This window comes from Schistocerca piceifrons, chromosome 3 (genome assembly GCF_021461385.2).
Source record: "Schistocerca piceifrons isolate TAMUIC-IGC-003096 chromosome 3, iqSchPice1.1, whole genome shotgun sequence".
In the NCBI taxonomy this organism is placed as follows: Eukaryota; Metazoa; Arthropoda; class Insecta; order Orthoptera; family Acrididae; genus Schistocerca; species Schistocerca piceifrons.
Window position 1 is genome coordinate 426,185,782 of NC_060140.1, and position 19,554 is coordinate 426,205,335.

The 19,554-nt window shown below is 42.1% G+C and overlaps 1 protein-coding gene across 1 annotated transcript in view; it reads left to right on the forward strand.

Moving 5' to 3' along the window:
* The window catches only part of LOC124788714, a 321,758-nt gene that overhangs the window by 55,397 nt on the left and 246,807 nt on the right, over positions 1-19,554 (forward strand). The gene's annotated exons all lie outside the window — the stretch shown is intronic.

Here is a 19,554-nt window from a genome sequence, read left to right on the forward strand (position 1 = left end):
CGAACTTCAACACTGCTATCAAGCCATGGGCAGTTCAAATAGTCGGAGGACAGGATGGGGCTACAACTCCACTGAATGTAGTCTGGCTCCTTTGGAATGTTATGCTTCTGCTGTTTTTGCTATGGTGCACAGGATGAAACACCTGGGGACCATTATAAACCATTCGACAAAATTCTAACATGATTGGATGGAGAGAAGTACATTTATTCTTTTCCATCCTGCATATGTCGCGACCCCGTGTTCGTGATCACTAAGGGATGTAACATTAACATGAGCAGGAATAAAACGGCGAAGAGTCCCTCTAACAACCACCAGTTCGGCAGCCACGTCGGTGTCACGCAAGCACCTTTGGTGAACACGTTACAAATGTACCTATCAGAAATTTCGGCACATATTCAGCCACAGGGTTGATTCTAGCGCCTGAAGGTAGGCAAACCACACCTAAACGATGTCGAAGGGGTTCCCTAAACCATAGGCGCTAGAGTAGCCGCTAAGCTGAATGTTTGTCGAAGTTTCTAACAATTACGTGCTCAACAAACATGCGTGGGTGTTGCCGAACTGTGGAATCTTAGAGGGGACCCTTTGCAGTTTCATCCCCACCTATGTAAATGTTGCATCCCTCCGTGATCCCGCCACACGACGGAGCGAAAAAAGAAGGATGAAAAAGCATAAAAGCGCTCTTCTGCTTCGGACCTCGTACACATTTCTTCGAATGGTTTTGAAACGTCTCTAGTGATCCCACACTGTGTAGTAGTACAATATTCCAAAGGAGTCAGACTACGTTCAGTGGGGCTGTAGCCCCATCATGTCCGTCGAAAGGGCTGAGGCGCCTAGGGGTTGGTAGAAGTGTCGAACATTGTCAAGAACAGCGTTCTGTTGGGGACTGCGCTGCGAACTGTCGTTTTCGACGGATAAATGTCTGGCAATCAACAGCCCAACGTAAGGGTAGATTTCATTGACGCCCTTTGTGCCACACCTTGACACCTTTTCATCACGAGTCCTAGCAGCGGTGTGTCTGAAATATTCGTCTCGGTCATCAATAAGAAAACTTGACGATTTTAGCACTGGGTGCGCGCAGTTCTGACGTCCACTGCAGAGGCAACAGAAGAAGGAGCAAAATGTTTTCAAGTCTGTAACGACGTTGCCATCCTATGACATGTCCACGACGTTGTTGGCCAGAATTGTGGTGAAATTTTATGCCAACGTGACACCACTAACCCACCTTACAGATCACATGAACTTTTTTCTTTTTTTTTCATGTTTCGACCATCTGCTATTTGAAGCGTCGCCGAGCCCGTGGGTGACGTCGCAGTTCGCCACGCTTTTGCACCATTACATGAGAAGGGTGTACTGTATGCACAGTTGAGAAAAAGTTTATCGTCGGAATGGAAGACAATTATGCCGCTTCGAAAAAGTGGTCCTTTAATTTTGTTGCGCAATGTATTTAATCACGAAGGGGTATTCGGATTTCTTGAACATCGTCAAATCTCACTGAAGGTAACAACCGCAAATAAAATGACTTGTGACTTCCAGAGATGTGATCACTTTTATTTGGCATTTTGCGCTGCTGCAATATACAGCCACCACATTTTTCTGTAAAAATTCAAATCATAACAGATGTGTATATAATTTTGTCTGGGAATATTCACATGACTTACACAATTAATCTGTAAGGACTATAAATAGTTTACAACACATTATTCAAACTGGTTAAAATATTGATGGTACTAAACAAACACTGTTTTTTTGCATTTTTCACAAATACTATTATTAATGATACTACACAACCTAGGTTTCGGGTTATAAGCCCTTTTTTAAGTACGTTACTGATTCCCATAGATGATAACAGGCAGATAAACATGATGATAAGGCAAAGATAGTCGTCTCAACTTCTTAATGTATCGATCCATGGCTTAACGTAAAATTACTTCAGTGACCATTTTTTAACAATTGCATATCGAATTACACAATTCAGCAATTACACTAACATGACGGAACTAACGCTATGCATTGGCCAAGAACTTTTTACATGCAGATGGACTGAAACCCGAAGTTTTATTTCTATTCTGGAGGTGTAATATCATCTAAAAGAGGTGAGTAATTGAACTGGGTTTGCTCATTTAATAATAGGTCTGGGGATGTCTTCTAATTTCTAAAATTTCTAATTGGTTGAGTTTGGCCCCCTTCTCCAGACTTCTGAATCAGGCTTCTTCAGTCTCCAGCTTCTCTGGCTTTCTTTAAGCCTGTAGCAGATTGACCTCCCCGTCTGTCCAATGTAGCAAGACTGACGCTCACGGTATGTGATTTCATAAACCCTACTTTTTGTGATGGCTACTTGTTTTTTTTTTCATTGAACAAGCAACTACCTATTGTCTGAGAAATAATAATAATGGCGTGTGACGGGGGCCTCCCGTCAGGCAGACCGCTCGCCTGGTGCAAGTCTTCCGATTTGACGCCAGTTAGGCGACTTGCGAGTCAATGGGGATGAAATGATGATGATGATTATGACAACACAACACCCAGTCCCTGTGCGGAGAAAATCTCCGACCCAACCGGGAATCGAACCCGGGCCCTTAGGATTGACAGTCCGTCGAGCTGACCATTCAGCTACCGGGGGCGGACGTTGTCTGAGAAACATAGAAAAACACAGAGAAACCATTTGCCTTCAGAATGTTACTTATCCTCCTTCATGTTTTCCCTGAAAAAGGTAATCTGCACCATTTCTTTTCCAGTTTGTCTGTGTTTCTCGTTGGGGACTCTATGGACCTGGCTTGCTTCTTCATCTTATTACCTAGAATTTTATCAATGATGTCGGCGATAAATTCATTAGTTTGGCAATTGTTTTTATTGTATTCCTGGTCAAAGTCTTCTTGGGACAGAAAGGAGACGGTTGGTCATTTTGTGGAATTCTGCATGTTTATAGGCTGTAGGATGTGGAAGGAAGCCGTGATGAATGTGTAAGCGAAGAAGTCTTTTCGATAAATTTTAAATTTATGGTTACTGTCTTCCATCTTTAGGCTTATGTCCAGGAAATTTATGCTGCCCCCCCCCCCCCCCCCTCCCCAACTCTCTGCTGACCTTTAGTTAGTGTGCCACTGATTGATATTTTCCACACATTTGTGGAGTTCTCTATTGGAGCCTTTCCACATACAAAGAATATCATCTACATATCTGTACCGATACACAACGTATTTTGCCAGTGGTTCCCTCTTAAGAAAATCAGTGTCCCACTTGTCCATGTACATTTCTGCTAGCAAGGGGGATAAAGGTGAGCCCATTGCAGTAACATTAGTAAGAAAATTTTTGATACAAGACAAAAACTGTGTTTGTTCAATTAATTTACAATGTTTCACAAAGAACCCGCAGTTGATCCAATTAAAATGACATTGATGGTAATCACGTCACACGTATTTAAGAAAATTGTTTCAAACATTCTGCCTAGGGTTATTCGGCAGACGTTTACCCGATGATTTTCCTGAAGTTTCGCCAGCACGAGTGGCTGGCATTGTCAAACTCAACCTCCATTGTTGATCGTAAGCTGGAGCCGAGCTCGCGGTTGCAGGTTCTCGTACCTGGTGCGTCAACATCCAAGGGATTTTTCGCGTTCATTTCCGATCCTGTTCTCCTCTTGCTGCCTGCAACGCTCGTTCGCTGCCGCGCAGGAATTCAGGATCCGTTTACCTTGAAACTTTCTTCTTTCTTGTTGAAGCTATTCTTGTGTTATATTAGCCGTTGTAAGAAGCAGAAGATTAAGATACAGAAATTATATGAAAATACTGAACGCGTATTTTAGTGTGTAAAGGGAGATGAAATTCTGGTAATATGGATGATTGCAATGCTATAGAAGAGGAAGGAGTTACTCCAGCTGCAGAGGTTTGGAAGTCAGCTACTGGACTGTTAGGCATTCCCAGAAACAGATAAGAACTCAGCTCACAATTTAGTAACGACGAAGAGAAGACTGAAGTTTGGAGGAATCGCCCGGACGAATAAGTGGGAACAAAGTGGGATATTAAAGTACTGACGAATGATGAGACCCCTTTGAAGGTGGCTGAAGATGGGGATACTCTGATTGGAATGCTTCAATAAGCAGTTCATTTGAAGATAAGTGGACCACAGACAAACATTGTTATGAGGTAGATAAGTGCGAAGAAACCTTGGACAACAGAAGAAATACTGCAACTGATCAACGAAAGTAGAAAGGAAAAACTGTTGAGAGTAAGAAAGGAATAGCTGAATGTAAATGATGCAGGACTGAAATATACAGAAATTTCGGAGAAGCTAAAGCGATGTGGTCTCAGAAAGAAATCGAAAAGCAATGCTCTTCGAAAGGAATAATTCAGAATATAGAAGAATCAAAACAACTATCAGAGAAATTAAAAGCTAAGGCATCAACATTAAAAACTGAATGAGGAATCCCCAGTTAAACACAGACAAGAGGACTGAGAGGTAGAAAGAGTTGATTGGAGACCTCTATGGTGAAAAGGATTTGTCAGATGACATGACTGAGGTAGAAACAGGAGTCGATATGGAAGACGTAGGGAACCCACTTAAGAGTTTATTAGGGCCTTGGACGACTTGCGGTCAATTAAGGCAGAAGGGATAGATAACACTGCTTCTGAATTTCTGAAATCATTAGGTAGAGTGGCAAACAAACGACTATTCAAGTTGATGTGTAGATGGCGACGTACACTCAGACTTTCGGAAAAATATCATCAACACAAAAAAAAGGTTCAAATGGCTCTGAGCACTATGGAACTTAACGTCTGTGGTCATCAGTCCCCTAGAACTTAGAACTACTTAAGCCTAACAAACCTAAGGACATCACACTCAGTCATGCCCGAGGCAGGATTCGAACCTGCTACCGTAGCGGTCACGCGGTTCCAGACTGAAGCGCCTAGAGCCGCACGGCCACACCGGCCGGCTATCATCAACACAGTTCGGAAGATAGCAACGGCAAATATGTGCGAGAACTATCGCACAGTCAACTTAATAGCTCATACATCGAAGCTGCTGACAAGAGTACTATACAGAGGAATGGAAAAGAAATTCAAGGAGCTGTTAAATGTCTATCGCTTCGATAGGCACAAGAGAGGCAGTCCTGACGTTGCGGTGGATAATAGGAGCAAGACTGAAACTAAATTAAGACAGGTTCAAAAGACTTTTCGACCTACAAAAGGCGTTCAGCAGACTAAAATGGTACGAGATGTTCAAATTTCTGATTGCGCTAATGTGCAATGTGTAGAAACACCAAGTGGGAACAACAATGGAAAGCCGAGAGCGAAATGCTCGGATTAAAATGGATTTCAGTTTGGAACCCAGTCTTTCGCCCTTACTGTACAGTCTATCCACGGAAGAAACAATCAAGGAAGTGAAGGATTGAATTAAAAGTCAAGGTGAAAAGATATCAATGATAAGATTCGGTAATTACAGTGCTATACTCAGTCAAAAGGAAGAAGGATCACAGGAATTGAAAGAACTGTCTAATGATTACAGAATATGGATTGACAGTAATCCGAATAAAAGACCGAAGTAATAAGATGTGACATAAATGAGATTCGCAGTTGACTTAACAACTAAATTCGTGACCACGAAGCAGTCGACGTGAATAAATGTGCTACCGCGGAAGCGAAATAACACATGACGGGCGAATAAACGGCGACATAAAAGGCAGACTAGCACAGAAAGAGACTGTATTCCTCCCAGAAAATAAAAGATGTGGGAAACACAGACAAGAGGAAGTAATAGGATGTAGGACATGCGGTAAGAGATCAGGGAAGAACTTCTATAGTAGTAGAGGGAATTGTTGAGGGTGAAAACAGTAGAGGAAGAGAGAGATTGGAATACATGCAGAAAATGACTGAGAACACAGGGTGCAAGTGCTACACTGAGATGAAGAGGTTGCCGTAAGTGAAAAATTCGTGGTGGGCCACATCAGACCAGTCAGAAGACTGATGACTCAAAATAAAAAATTTAAAAAAGTCCTAACTGCTTCCCACGTTCACCCTTGCATTAGAAAAAACAGCTGATAAACATCTTACGTTTTCTGGACGCCGCAAGTGCAGCTGTCAGAAAGACTTAAGTTCAAATGGTGAACGTGTTGTGGTAAATAGTAGTGATTAAATAATATACGAGTAGCTGATATGACGGCTTGTGGACGCACTACTTAGTTATAATGCCAGGGCTGTAGCGTAATGTCTCGTTAGATTCAGACGAACATTCCTCTTTCGATTCATGTCACATTAGCGGCACGTACTGTTTATTAAAGAGAATATGGCATTAGTTCCAAAACTACATACTAAATCTCTACCTTTATTAAAGAGAACATAAAAATTAACTCTACTCTTGCTGTTTCATAATTGAAACTCACCTTAAAAGAGTAGAAAAAAGGAACGCTGTTTGGTCAATTATAAATAACATAGCATTTTGTCACAAACGTTTCTTGATTTCAGGTGTTTGCAGTAGTGATACAGGTTGCTGTTAATAATATTGAAAGGTGTGCATCTTAGATGTGCCGTATGTACGATAGAAGTACTTACAGAGGGTACAGTTTTCTAGATATGCTATAAAAAAACAAAATAAATTGAAGATTCCACCTCTAGTTAATTTCAAAATGACAAATTCTCATTCAGTTTGTAAGCGAATATTATGTGAACATTATAGCAGATTTTTCTGTAATTCATAATATATCTCGAACGTTAGTCGCTCAGGGTTTTCCACTTGTGTGGACAAACTCTGAATTTGAGACTCCTTAGCAGCATGCTGTTTCTCACGCACCGACATAGTTGCGTTGCACACTGCCTTGTTTCCCGCTACAGTTTAGAGCCCTCTAGTGGCAGAGGGATGCATATATGTAGACATGCAGAATGAAGATGTAGAATGTTAATGACGTTTGTTTTATTTAAAAACCTTTAAGAGATTTCGAACAACAAATTCTGAGGCATTGCTTTTCAGGACGACCTCGTAGAAACGATGTGATTCAGGCAGTGTCACCGGAATTTATTCGTATTTGTGAAAGCAGAAGATTGTTAAATCTTGCATGCAAGACCTTATATTCAGGAAATACATTATAATATTCAAAGGAAAACGTTATATCCTTACTGATGTAGAAAGTAATCTCAGATGTATATCGAAACTGTTGCAGTAATATACTTAACGTTCTACGTTTTTATAGTCATGAGTAGAGAAATACATAACTGAACAGAAAGATCAGAAATGTTTAACACCAGTTCGTCTTCAGAAGAGAAAAAATAACTGATACTACAGTTCGCAAAGCAGCACATGTCGGATGTTAAAAGTATGACATAAAGAGGAGACTAGAAGAGGTAAAGAAGGCATTCATTGCGAAAAAAATAATTCATAATGTGAAGAATAAATTTCTGAGAACGTACGTTTGAAGCAGAGCATTGTTTGGTAGATAATCATGGACGGTGTGAAAACCAGAATAGAAAAAAATCGAAGCATTGGTGTTATAGAAGAATGTTGGGGATCAGTTAGATTAGAAAGATAGGAATCAGGAGGTTCTCTGTAGAACCGGCGAGGAAGGTAACATATAAAAAACACTGACAGGAGCAAGAGTCAAGATGATACGACGTGTGTGAATACGTCAGGGAGTAACTTCCATATTGAGGGAACTGTAGAGAGTAAAAATTGTAGGGGAAGTCAGAGATTGGGAACGCATTCAACAAATAACAGAGGACATTGGATGTTAGTACAGTGGTGAGATTAAGACGTTGGCACAGGAGAGGTGGTCATGGTAGGTCGCATCAGATCAGTCAGAAAATTTCATTGGTGGAGAGCTCAAAGCGTAATGAGAGACACTGGATAAAATATTGACTTACAACTGCCGTCTCTCTTAGCAAACGGTATACTAAGATTAGGAGCTGCATCATGCAGCAGGCAGCTGGCCTACTCTTATTTTGACAATAAATTTAGGTCACATTCTTGCAGTCTTCGGATCATAAAAGACATATGTGTGCATTCCAAAATTATCAGAATGTGAACAAATTTGACTGCAAAATAAAATTAAGACTAAGTAAAGCTGTGCATTGCGTGATGCAGTTGGTAACCTTTCAGAAGGCTGCTCAACACAGAACTGAAACCAAGTTCTGCCGGTCGGTCGGAACGTACGTTCTGTACTTGCTGTACAGTACTTTTCCGTGTTTCTTACTTCTGGCTGGTGGTACCAAAAAAAAAAAAAAAGTAGGAAATAACAGATTTCAAGAACAGAACGAAGTTGCATCATCCGATACTTACCAGACATAACAGCCGTATTCAGGGCACTTCCCAATGAATTTGTCGCTCAAAATACCTTACGAGGCGACCACGTCTACTACTCATTGCCTATTTCGTTCAGATTTATGGTGTACGTAGGGCGTGGCCAGAAATGAGAGTAACAGAAGTAGAAGGTCGGTATGGACAAGCGTTTACAAATAATCGGATTTTTTGCGTTGGTCAGGCAAACCGTGAGCCATTTATGTTAACGTAACTTGCAAGCAGCGGCTGGCACAGTGGAAAGAGAATGGAAATCTGAGAGCCGTAGGGTCGTGTCTCTACGTGGAAATATTTTTCATTTTTTATTTTCAATTTTAACTTTAATGAAACTGCAAATAAACTGGAGTAATTCTCAGTCTGTTGTAATTACATTTGTTACTCTTTTCATAAAAAGCCTTAAAAGAAAATGTAAATGAATGTTTGGGATTTCAAGAGTTACACAAGAACATCGTATATAAAATTAGATAATTTTATTGGTTTACAGTTGATGATTTACACGTGCTAGGATGATAGTCATCATAAAAATAGGGAAACAGGAGTTTTCTCGGCACCAGGAACCTGTTGTTCGTGTTCACATACCAAGGGTTGCTGGAAGGTCAAGATGAAAGTAACGGAATACATAATCCTGTACGCTTCAATTACATACAATTTCTTTTTCCTTTCCATCATGACAATACTAGACCACATACGAGAGCTACGGCGTCTGCAACAAGCCGACGCCTTGGGCTCACTGTAATCGGTCATCCCCCTTACAGTCACGAGTTGGCTGCGTCCGATTTTCAACTCTTTCCAAAAGTTAAAGAACACTTTCGAGTACTTCCCTTTGATAATGATGAAGTGGCGCAAGTTGAAATACGATTGTAGCTCCGTCAAGAAAGTCAAACATTCTACAGCGGTGGTATCAACAATGTGATCTTTCTTTGGAGAAATTTGTTCGTCACCAGGGTGACTATGTAAAGAAATACGAGTAAATACGTAGACGTGAAGAATAAAGTTGTACAATGTTAAAAAGAATTTATTGTTCAAAATTCTTTAAGGGTTTTCACATAAAAAATTCGGAATTACTTTTCGGCGCGCCTTCGCATGTTCTATCAGTTTCCGATTCAGTACGGATAAGAAGGTTGTATACCTGGAAGAATCCTGGAGATACTAAAAGGTATCAGATAGATTATGTAATGGTAAGACAGAGATTTAGGAATCAGGTTTTAAATTGTAAGACATTTCCAGGGGCAGATGTGGATTCTGACCACAATCTATTGGTTATGAACTGCAGATTGAAACTGAAGAAACTGCAAAAAGGTGGGAATTTAAGGAGTTGGGACCTGGATAAACTGAAAGAACCAGAGATTGTAGAGAGTTTCAGGGAGAGCATAAGGGAACAATTGACAGGAATGGGGGAAATAAATACAGTAGAAGAAGAATGGGTAGCTTTGAGGGATGAAGTAGTGAAGGCAGCAGACGATCAAGTAGGTAAAAAGACGAGGGCTAATAGAAATCCTTGGGTAACAGAAGAAATATTGAATTTAATTGATGAAAGGAGAAAATATAAAAATGCAGTAAATCAAGCAGGCATAAAGGAATACAAACGTCTCAAAAATGAGATCGACAGGAAGTGCAAAATGGCTAAGCAGGGATGGCTAGAGGACAAATGTAAGGATGTAGAGGCTTGTCTCACTAGGGGTAAGATAGATACGGCCTACAGGAAAATTAAAGAGACCTTTGGAGAGAAGAGAACCACTTGTATGAATACCAAGAACTGAGATGGAAACCCAGTTCTAAGCAAAGAAGGGAAAGCAGGTGGAAGGAGTATATAGAGGGATTATACAAGGGCGATGTGCTTGAGAACAATATTATGGAAATGGAAGAGGATGTAGATGAAGACGAAATGGGAGATAAGATACTGCGTGAAGAGTTTGACAGAGCACTGAAAGACCTGAGTCGAAACAAGGCCCCGGGAGTAGACAACATTCCATTAGAACTACTGATGGCCTTGGGAGAGCCAGTCATGACAAAACTCTACCATCTGGTGAGCAAGATGTATGAGACAGGCGAAATACCCTCAGACTTCAAGAAGAATATAATAATTCCAATCCCAAAGAAAGCAGGTGTTGACAGATGTGAAAATTACCGAACTATCAGTTTAATAAGTCACTGCTGCAAAATACTAACGCGAATTCTTTACAGACGAATGGAAAAACTGGTAGAAGCGGACCTCGGGGAAGATCAATTTGGATTCCGCAGAAATGTTGGAACACATGAGGCAATACTAACCTTACGACTTATCTTACAAGAAAGGTTAAGGAAAGGCAAACCTACGTTCCTAGCATTTGTAGACTTAGAGACAGCTTTTGACAGTGTTAATTGGAATACTCTTTTTCAAATTCTGAAGGTGGTAGGGGTAAAATACAGGAAGCGAAAGGCTATTTACAATTTTTACAGAAACCAGATGGCAGGTATAAGAGTCGAGGGGCATGAAAGGGAAGCAGTGGTTGGGAAAGGACTGAGACAGGGTTGTAGCCTCTCCCCGATGTTACTCGATCTGTATATTGAGCAAGCAGTAAAGGAAGCAAAAGAAATATTCGGAGTAGGTATTAAAATTCATGGAGAAGAAGTAAAAACTTTGAGGTTCGCCGATGACATTGTAATTCTGTCAGAGACAGCAAAGGACTTGGAAGAGCAGTTGAACCGAATGGACAGTGTATTGAAAGGAGGATATAAGATGAACATCAACAAAAGCAAAACGAGGATAATGGAATGTAGTCAAATTAAATCGGGTGATGCTGAGGGAATTAGATTAGGAAATGAGACACTTAAAGTAGTAAAGGAGTTTTGCTATTTGGGGAGCAAAATAACTGATGATGGTCGAAGTAGAGAGGATATAAAATGTAGACTGGCAATGGCAAGGAAATCGTTTCTGAAGAATAGAAATTTGTTAACGTCGAGTATTGATTTAAGTGTCAGGAAGTCGTTTCTGAAAGTATTTGTATGGAGTGTAGCCATGAATGGAAGTGAAACATGGACGATAACTAGTCTGGACAAGAAGAGAATAGAAGCTTTCGAAATGTGGTGCTACAGAAGAATGCTGAAGATTAGATGAGTAGATCACATAACTAATGAGGAGGTGTTGAATAGGATTGGGGAGAAGAGAAGTTTGTGGCACAATTTGACTAGAAGAAGGGATCGGTTGGTAGGACATATTTTGAGGCATCAAGGGATCACAAATTTAGCATTGGAGGGCAGCGTGGAGGGTAAAAATCGTAGAGGGAGACCAAGAGATGAATACACTAAGCAGATTCAGATGGATGTAGGTTGCAGTAGGTACTGGGAGATGAAGAAGCATGCACAGGATAGAGTAGCATGGAGAGCTGCATCAAACCAGTCTCAGGACTGAAGACCACAACAACAACAAGATGTTTGTTGCATATTAGTGACTGGCACCCCTTTCCAAGATTGCTACAGTGAGGAGGAGTCGCTTGTGTATCATTAACTACGGTCTCTACTGTTAGCAGGATACATCACTTCATTGGATTCAACCTTGATAATGTTCGGTCACTAGTCATGTTTCAAATATCATCCTCATCATTTTAAATTTTTTTACATGGTCAACAGAAATTTCTCGCATAAACGAAAGGTTCGTCAGTATACAATCTGAAAGTTCGCAAGCGACAGCGAGATAAAGAACCAGCTATTTTTCACGTGCTCCAATCTTGGGTGCAGTAAGAAGCAACATTAATGTACGGTGGAGGAAATGGTTCAAATGGCTCTGAGCACTATGGGACTGAACTGCTGAAGTCATCAGTCCCCTAGAACTTAGAACAAACTTAACTAAGCTAACGACATCACACACATGCTTGCCCGAGGCAGGATTGGAACCTGCGACCGTAGCAGTCGCGCGGTTCTAGACTGTAGCGCCTAGAACCGTTCGGTCACCCCGGCCGGCCTATGGTGGAGTACAGTGTACCCTCGGTACAGTACTTAACAATTATTTTCGCTTTATGCGTATGGGTACAAGTGTTCATACAGATTTTTGATGCTAAGTTCGTCGAGTAAGACATTTAATACGACGCGCCTACTGTTAATTGGATTCCAAAAATACAGAAATTTGTGTACATGTTGTCATTCTGCTGCAGAAAACATGAGAACCGGTAGGACGTTAAATAGGGATTGTAAGGGTACTTCTGCTAGAATTTTGATAGTTCATTGCTGTATAATTAGAAAACACATTAATTCGTGCGCTCGTGTTGTAGTGGGACAAGGCAGCCGACGCCGTGAGGACGACCAGGCCGCGCGATGGCAGAGTAAACATGGAGGCCAGCCGGCAATGAGGGCGTCGTGTTCCGGTCTGTGACGTGGATTGATGACGCACACCGTCTGGCACTGCAGCCCAGAAATCGAATATTGACCGCAGGTGATGCCGACCTTTGCATTAAAGAGGGCCATCCTCAAGACGCTCACCTCTGCAGGCGACTACTGCATCCCAACTGCAGCAAGATGCACTGTGACCTCGTAGTTGCCGCAACCCACATTCTATACACGAAGGAAAAAACCAACAACTTCCAGATATCCACTCCACATAACAAAAGGTGTTAAGCACACAGTTAGTAACACTTACTCGGGCTAACGGAGCGATAGATTTTTAACATAGAACTGTGACACAAAGAGATGTGTGAGCAGCAGTTTACGGCTGTTTTCTCATGACGTTGAGGTGATACCGGAAGGTGTCGTTGTTAGTGACTGTAGCAGTATGCAAGATGACTTGGACAGATTTTTTGGTTGTTGTAATGAATGGCAGCTTGCCCTAAATGGAAAAAAAAAACGTAATGTACGTGAGGACGAAAAACAATCCTGTACGGTTCTAATACAGCTTTAGTAGGGTTTAGCGTGATCCAGTCACACCGATTAAATATGTACACGCAACGTTGCAAAGCGATATGAAATGGAATGAGCACAGCAGTTGGTAGTAGCAAGGCGAATGTTCGATTTCGTTTCACTGAGGAGCTTTTGGAAAAGGATGCGGCGTATAGAACGTTAGTGTGACATTCTTCAGAACTGCTCGAGTCTTCGGCATCCCCACCAGGTCGCACTCAAGGTAAACAATGAAGCGATTCAGAGACGGGTTTCTAGATTTGTTGCCGGTAGGTTTCAGCAGCTTTCAAGTATTATGGAGATGCTTCGAGAACTCAAATGGGAATCCAATGGAGGAGAGCCGACATGCTTTTTGGAAGGCACTATTGCGAAAATTGGGATAACCGGTATTTGAGGACGACTGCAGAACAATTCTACTGACGCCAGAGTACACATTGAGTATGGAACACAAAGATAAGATGTGAGAAATTAGGGCTCATACGAATCTTTTAAAAAGTCACTTTCCTTCACTCTATCTGCGAGTGGAACAGGAAATGCAATGAGTAGCAGTGGTACGTTGTACCCTCCACCATGCACCGTACCATAAATTTTGGAGGGTGTAAGTAGATCTAGATCTTTATGCTTCATGTCTACATATTTGTTTCTCAACATTGTCACACTGGCAACAAACACATTTATCCCAACAAGAGACCAGTTTATTGGTACCGTCACAGTATAATGTTCGACTTTCTTGCCCGCATCTCGTGGTCGTGCGGTAGCGTTCTCGCTTCCCACGCCCGGGTTCCCGGGTTCGATTCCCGGCGGGGTCAGGGATTTTCTCTGCCTCGTGATGGCTGGGTGTTGTGTGATGTCCTTAGGTTAGTTAGGTTTAAGTAGTTCTAAGTTCTAGGGGACTGATGACCACAGATGTTAAGTCCCATAGTGCTCAGAGCCATTTGAACCATTTGAACCATTCGACTTTCTTGACAGAGCCACAACGTCACCTCTGCATGCACTGCTTCATCAGTATCAAAGTGAAGTCTTTGAAGGTGTTCTTTAAGTTAGGGAACAGATGAAAATCGGATAGGGTCAAGTCGGGACTGTACGGGAGATAATCAATGACACTGAATCTAAAGCAACGGCTTGTTGCAGATGTCGCAGCGCTAGTGTTTGTTCTGGCAGTTATGCTGAAGCAGAAGGTGAGTCATGCGTAGACGACTCTTCGAATACTAAACTCGAGTACAGTACGCTATATCTCAGGCACAGACATACATACTTCGGAGCCCTCTAACGGTAGGGGACTGCAAAAACGTAGACATGAGGGATAAAGGTGCAAATTATTGTCAACGTTCGTTTTATTTAAAAAATTTTACAACTTTCAGATGTAAAGGAGGAGAAATTACTATTCAGCACACCCTCCTTCAAGAATTCTGTGCCAAAAACTGCAAGTATTGCGTTTTAGCTACACTCTGGCCATTAAAATTGCTACACCAAGAAGAAATGCAGATGATAAACGGGTATTCATTGGACAAATATATTATACTAGAACTGACATGTGATTACATTTTCACGCAATTTGGGTGCATAGATCCTGAGAAATCAGTACCCAGAACAACCACCTGTGGCCTTAATAACGGCCTTGATACGCCTGGGCATTGAGTCAAACAGAACTTGGATGGCGCGTACAGGTACAGCTGCCCATGCAGCTTCAACACGATACCACAGTTCATCGAGAGTAGTGACTGGCGTATTGTGAAGAGCCAGTTGCTCGGCCATCATTGACCAGATGTTTTGAGTTGGTGAGAGATCTGAAGAATGTGCTGGCCAGGGCAGCAGTCGAACATTTTCTGTATCCAGAAAGGCCCGTACAGGACCTGCAACATGCAGTCGTGCATTATCCTGCTGAAATGTAGGGTTTCGCAGGCATCGAATAAAGGGTAGAGCCACGGGTCGTAACACATCTGAAATGTAACGTCCACTGTTCAAAGTGCCATCAATGAGAACAAGAGGTGACCGAGACGTATAACCAATGGCACCCCATACTATCACGCCGGGTGATACGCCAGTATAGCGATGACAAATACGCGCTTCCAATGTGCGTTCACCGTGATGTCGCCAAACACGGATGCGACCATCATGATGCTGTAAACAGAACCTGGATTCATCCGAAAAAATGACGTTTTGCCATTCGTACAACCAGGTTCGTCGTTGAGTACCCCATCGCAGGAGCTCCTGTCTGTGATGCAGCGTCAAGGGTAACCGCAGCCATGGTCACCGAGCTGATAGTCCATGGTGCTGCAAATGTCGTCGGACTGTTCATGCTGATGGTTGTTGTCTTGCAAACGTCCCCATCTGTTGACTCAGGGATCGAGACGTGACTGCACGATCCGTTCCAGCCAAGCGTATAAGATGCCTGTCATCTCAACTTCTAGTGATTCGAGGCCGTTGGGATCCAGCACGGCGTTCCGTATTACCCTCCTGAACCCACCGATTCCGTATTCTGTTAACAGTCATTGGATCTCGACCAACGCGAGCAGCAATGTCACGATACCATAAAATGCAATCGCGATAGGCTACAATCCGACCTTTATCAAAGTCGGAAACGTGATGGTGCGCATTTCTCGTCCTTACACGAAGCATCACAACAACGTTTCACAAGGCAACGCCGGTCAGCTGCTGTTTGTGTATGAGAAATCGGTTGGAAACTTTCCTCATGTCAGCACCGGCGCCAACCCTGTGTGAATGCTCTAGAAGCTAATCATTTACATATCACAGCATCTTCTTCCTGTCGGTTAAATTTGGTGTCTGTAGCACATCATCTTCGTGGTGTTGCAATTTTAATGGCCAGTAGTGTAGATTACTTGTTGTCCGTACTACGTCTTTCACAATTTTTTTTTTTTCAGTCATCCGTCACGCTTAGTGGCAGATCATCGACATAAATCAAGAAAAACTACCGACTGATACCAATTCATAGCTACCATTTTCAGCCATAGACCAGTATGCAATAACCTACCACGAAAAGAAAATTATCGCGTAAGCAAATTACCTAGCTGAACTGCAGCTATCCAAGTGCTCAATCTAACTTCTTACGTCATAGTCCTGAATTCATTCACATTAACTCCAGTATAAAAACAGTCTCAGTTGAGTAATTATTTAATAGCAATGACTCGTTTCACCCTTTTGGGGCGTCATCAGATTGCTTTAAAATAGCTGGATATGTAACCCATCCGTCATAAAGCCACATAAAACGGAAAATCGGTGTAACAGTAACTGTATATGTAATTAATCTGTCATAAAAACATAAGAGGCCATGTCACAAAGTCTTTGCCCCATTTCTTTTAGCCAAATTACAGCTGTGAATACGAAGTCAACATATTCATTCCCAGCGTTGGAGCATTCTTGATTCGTGCCGGCCTTATCTACCGGTAGCTCTGCCGTAAGGCCATGCTGTCACTTGTTAAAGATGGCGGTTCTGCTTCACACGTCCACGCGCCTTAGAACAACGAAGTGTGATAGTTTTCTGCGGAGCAAGAGACGAAAGCCCATAAAAATCTACAGGGAAGTGGAGCCCACAAATGGGGAAAACTGCCTTACTTTGAGACCTTTGAGGTGGTGGTACCACGAGTTCGACAAAGCCGTGAAGGCTTGCTTGTATGACAATGACCGGTCGGAGAAGCCGCGTTCTTCGCGTGGATACAATGATGAAAGCTGATCGGCGTGTGCTCATACGGCCATTATCCGGGAGCTTGGGGTATCGTACTGGAGTGTTTATGACATTGTGCACTGGCCCTTACGGTACCGGAAGTTTTCATATCTGTGCATGCCTAAGCAGTTAGATGGCATGATGAAAGGCAAGCGAATGATGTCTTGCCGCGCAGGGTAGCCGCGCGATCTGGGGATCCCACTGTCGGAGGTTCGAGTCCTCCTTCGGGCGTGGGTGTGTGTGTTGTTCTTAACGTAAATTAGTTTAAGTTAGAGCAAGTAGTGTGTAAGCCTAGGGACCGATCACCTCAGCAGTTTTGTCTCATAAGAACTTACCGCTTAGAAGAATGATGTCTTCACTCAATCGTCTGGAATGGTACTCGAAGGAGGGTGAAGGTTTTCTGGGCCGTATTGTTACTGGCGATGCTGGCGATGAAGCGTGGATACTGCATTTCACACCGGAATCCAAGCAGCAGAGCACTGTGTGGAAACATCTTGGTTCGCCCGTGACAAAAAAAAATAAAATAAAATAAAATAAAAAAATAAAATAATTCTTTTCAGCAACATCTGCTGGGAAAGTGATGTCAGTGGCCTTATGGGATAGCTGTGGATCGCTTCTGCTGGATATCATACCACAAGGTGTAACCACCAATGCCGGTAGTTATTGTTCCACACTTCCGAGGACTGCCATCAGTCGAAGGAGCCGAGGGATTCTCCACGTGGACAATCTGATTCTGCTCCACGACATTGTGAGACCCCATGTGGAAATCAGAACTGCTGACAAGCTCCGTGCATTTGACTGGGAGGTTCTGGACCACCCATCTTATAGTATAGGCTTCACTCCTAGTGATTTCCACGTTTTCGGATGGCTGAAGTTCCTGGCGGGACAGTGATTCACAAGTAACGATGAAGCCAAGACAGCAACCCGACGTTGGTTCCATAATGAGCTGGACGAATTCTACCGCAAGACATCACAGATTTAGTGTTGCGATGGAACAGATCTGTGCTCGGGTCTGGGGACTATGTGGAAAAGTAGTGTAAGGTACTTAGCATAGGATGTATATTTGTCTTTACCAGTGTGTGCCTTACTTTGGCTAGTAAAAAGTACAGGTAAAGACTTTCTGATTCACCCTCGTATAAAATGCAAGATGGACCGTGAACACACCAGCGGTCTTGGCCATAGCAGTACAAAATAGGACCAAGCTTACAAATTCACGTGGTGTGAGCCGCAGTGAGAGCTGCATCTGAATCGACAGCAAACCAACACCGACCACTGTAGTTCATGTACTGGTACCGACCTTGCAACGGAAGATGAAGAGATATGAAATTATATAATGATATTGAACCGATAATTCAGTACGGAAAGGGAGATGAAAATCGAATGGTCATGGGGGACTGGAATGCAGTTGTAGGGGAAGGAGTAGAACAAAGGCTTACGGGAGAATATGCTCTTGGTTCTAGGAGTGAGAGGAGAAAGATTAATGGAGTTCTACAATAAATTTCAGCTAGTATAGCAAGAACTCTGTACAAGAAACACAAGAGGAGGGAACACTTCAGTTAGATTACGTAATGGTCAGAGATTCTGAAATCAGATATTAGATGGTAAGGCGTACCCAGGAGCAGATATAGACTCAGATCGCAATTAGATGTGATAAAGAGTAGGCTGAAGTTTAAGCAAAGAAGTAGGATACGGTAGTACTAAGGAATGAAGAGATACACTTGAAGTTCTCTGTGTCTATAGATAATTCAATAATGAGTAGCTCAGTTGGCAGTTCAGTTGAAGGGGAATGGGCATCTCTAAAAAGAGCAATCACAAAAGTTGGAAAGACAACCGTCCGTACAAAAAAGAGTAACTGCGAAGAAACCATTGGTAACAGAAGAAATAATTCAGCTGATCGATGAAATTAGGAAGTACAAAAATGTTCAGAGAAATTTAGGAATACAAAAATACGAGTCTCTAAGGAACGAAATAAATAGGAAGTGCAGGGAATCTAAGGCGAAATGGCTGCATGAAAAATGTGAACAAATCGCAAACTAAATGATTGACTCAGCATATAAGAAAGTCAAAACAATCTTCGCTGAAACTAAAAGTAAGGGCGGATCATTAAGAGTGCAATGGGAATGCCACCGTTAAATGTGGCGGAGAGAGCGGATACGTGGAAAAAATATATTGAAGACATCTATGAGGGGGAGGACTTGTCTCATGACATGATAGAAGAAGAAACGCGAGTCGATACAGATGAGACAGGGGATCTAGTATTAGAATCAGGATTTTAAAAAGCTCTGGACAACTTAAACTCAAATATAGCAGAAAGGATAGATAATACTTCATCAATGTTTCTAAAATCATTGGGGGAAGTGGCAAAAAATCGACTATTCACATTGGTGTGTAGAATTTATGCTTTTAGTGATAGACCATTCGACGTTCCGAAAAATTTCATGCACACAATTCCGAAGATTGCAAAAACCGAGGAGAATTATTGTACGACCAGCTGGACACCTCATGCATCGTAGTTTTTGATATAGGATAACTTACGGAAGAATGGGAAACAGAATTCAGGGTATATTAGATGTCCATCAGTTTTCCTTTAGAAAAGAAAAAGCCACCAGAGACGCAATTCTGGCGATTCGGATGATAATGGAAGCAAGATTAAGTAAAAAAATACACGTTCATAGGATTTGTCGACCTGGTAACAGCGTTCGACTATGTAAAATGCTTAAAGACTTTCAAAATCT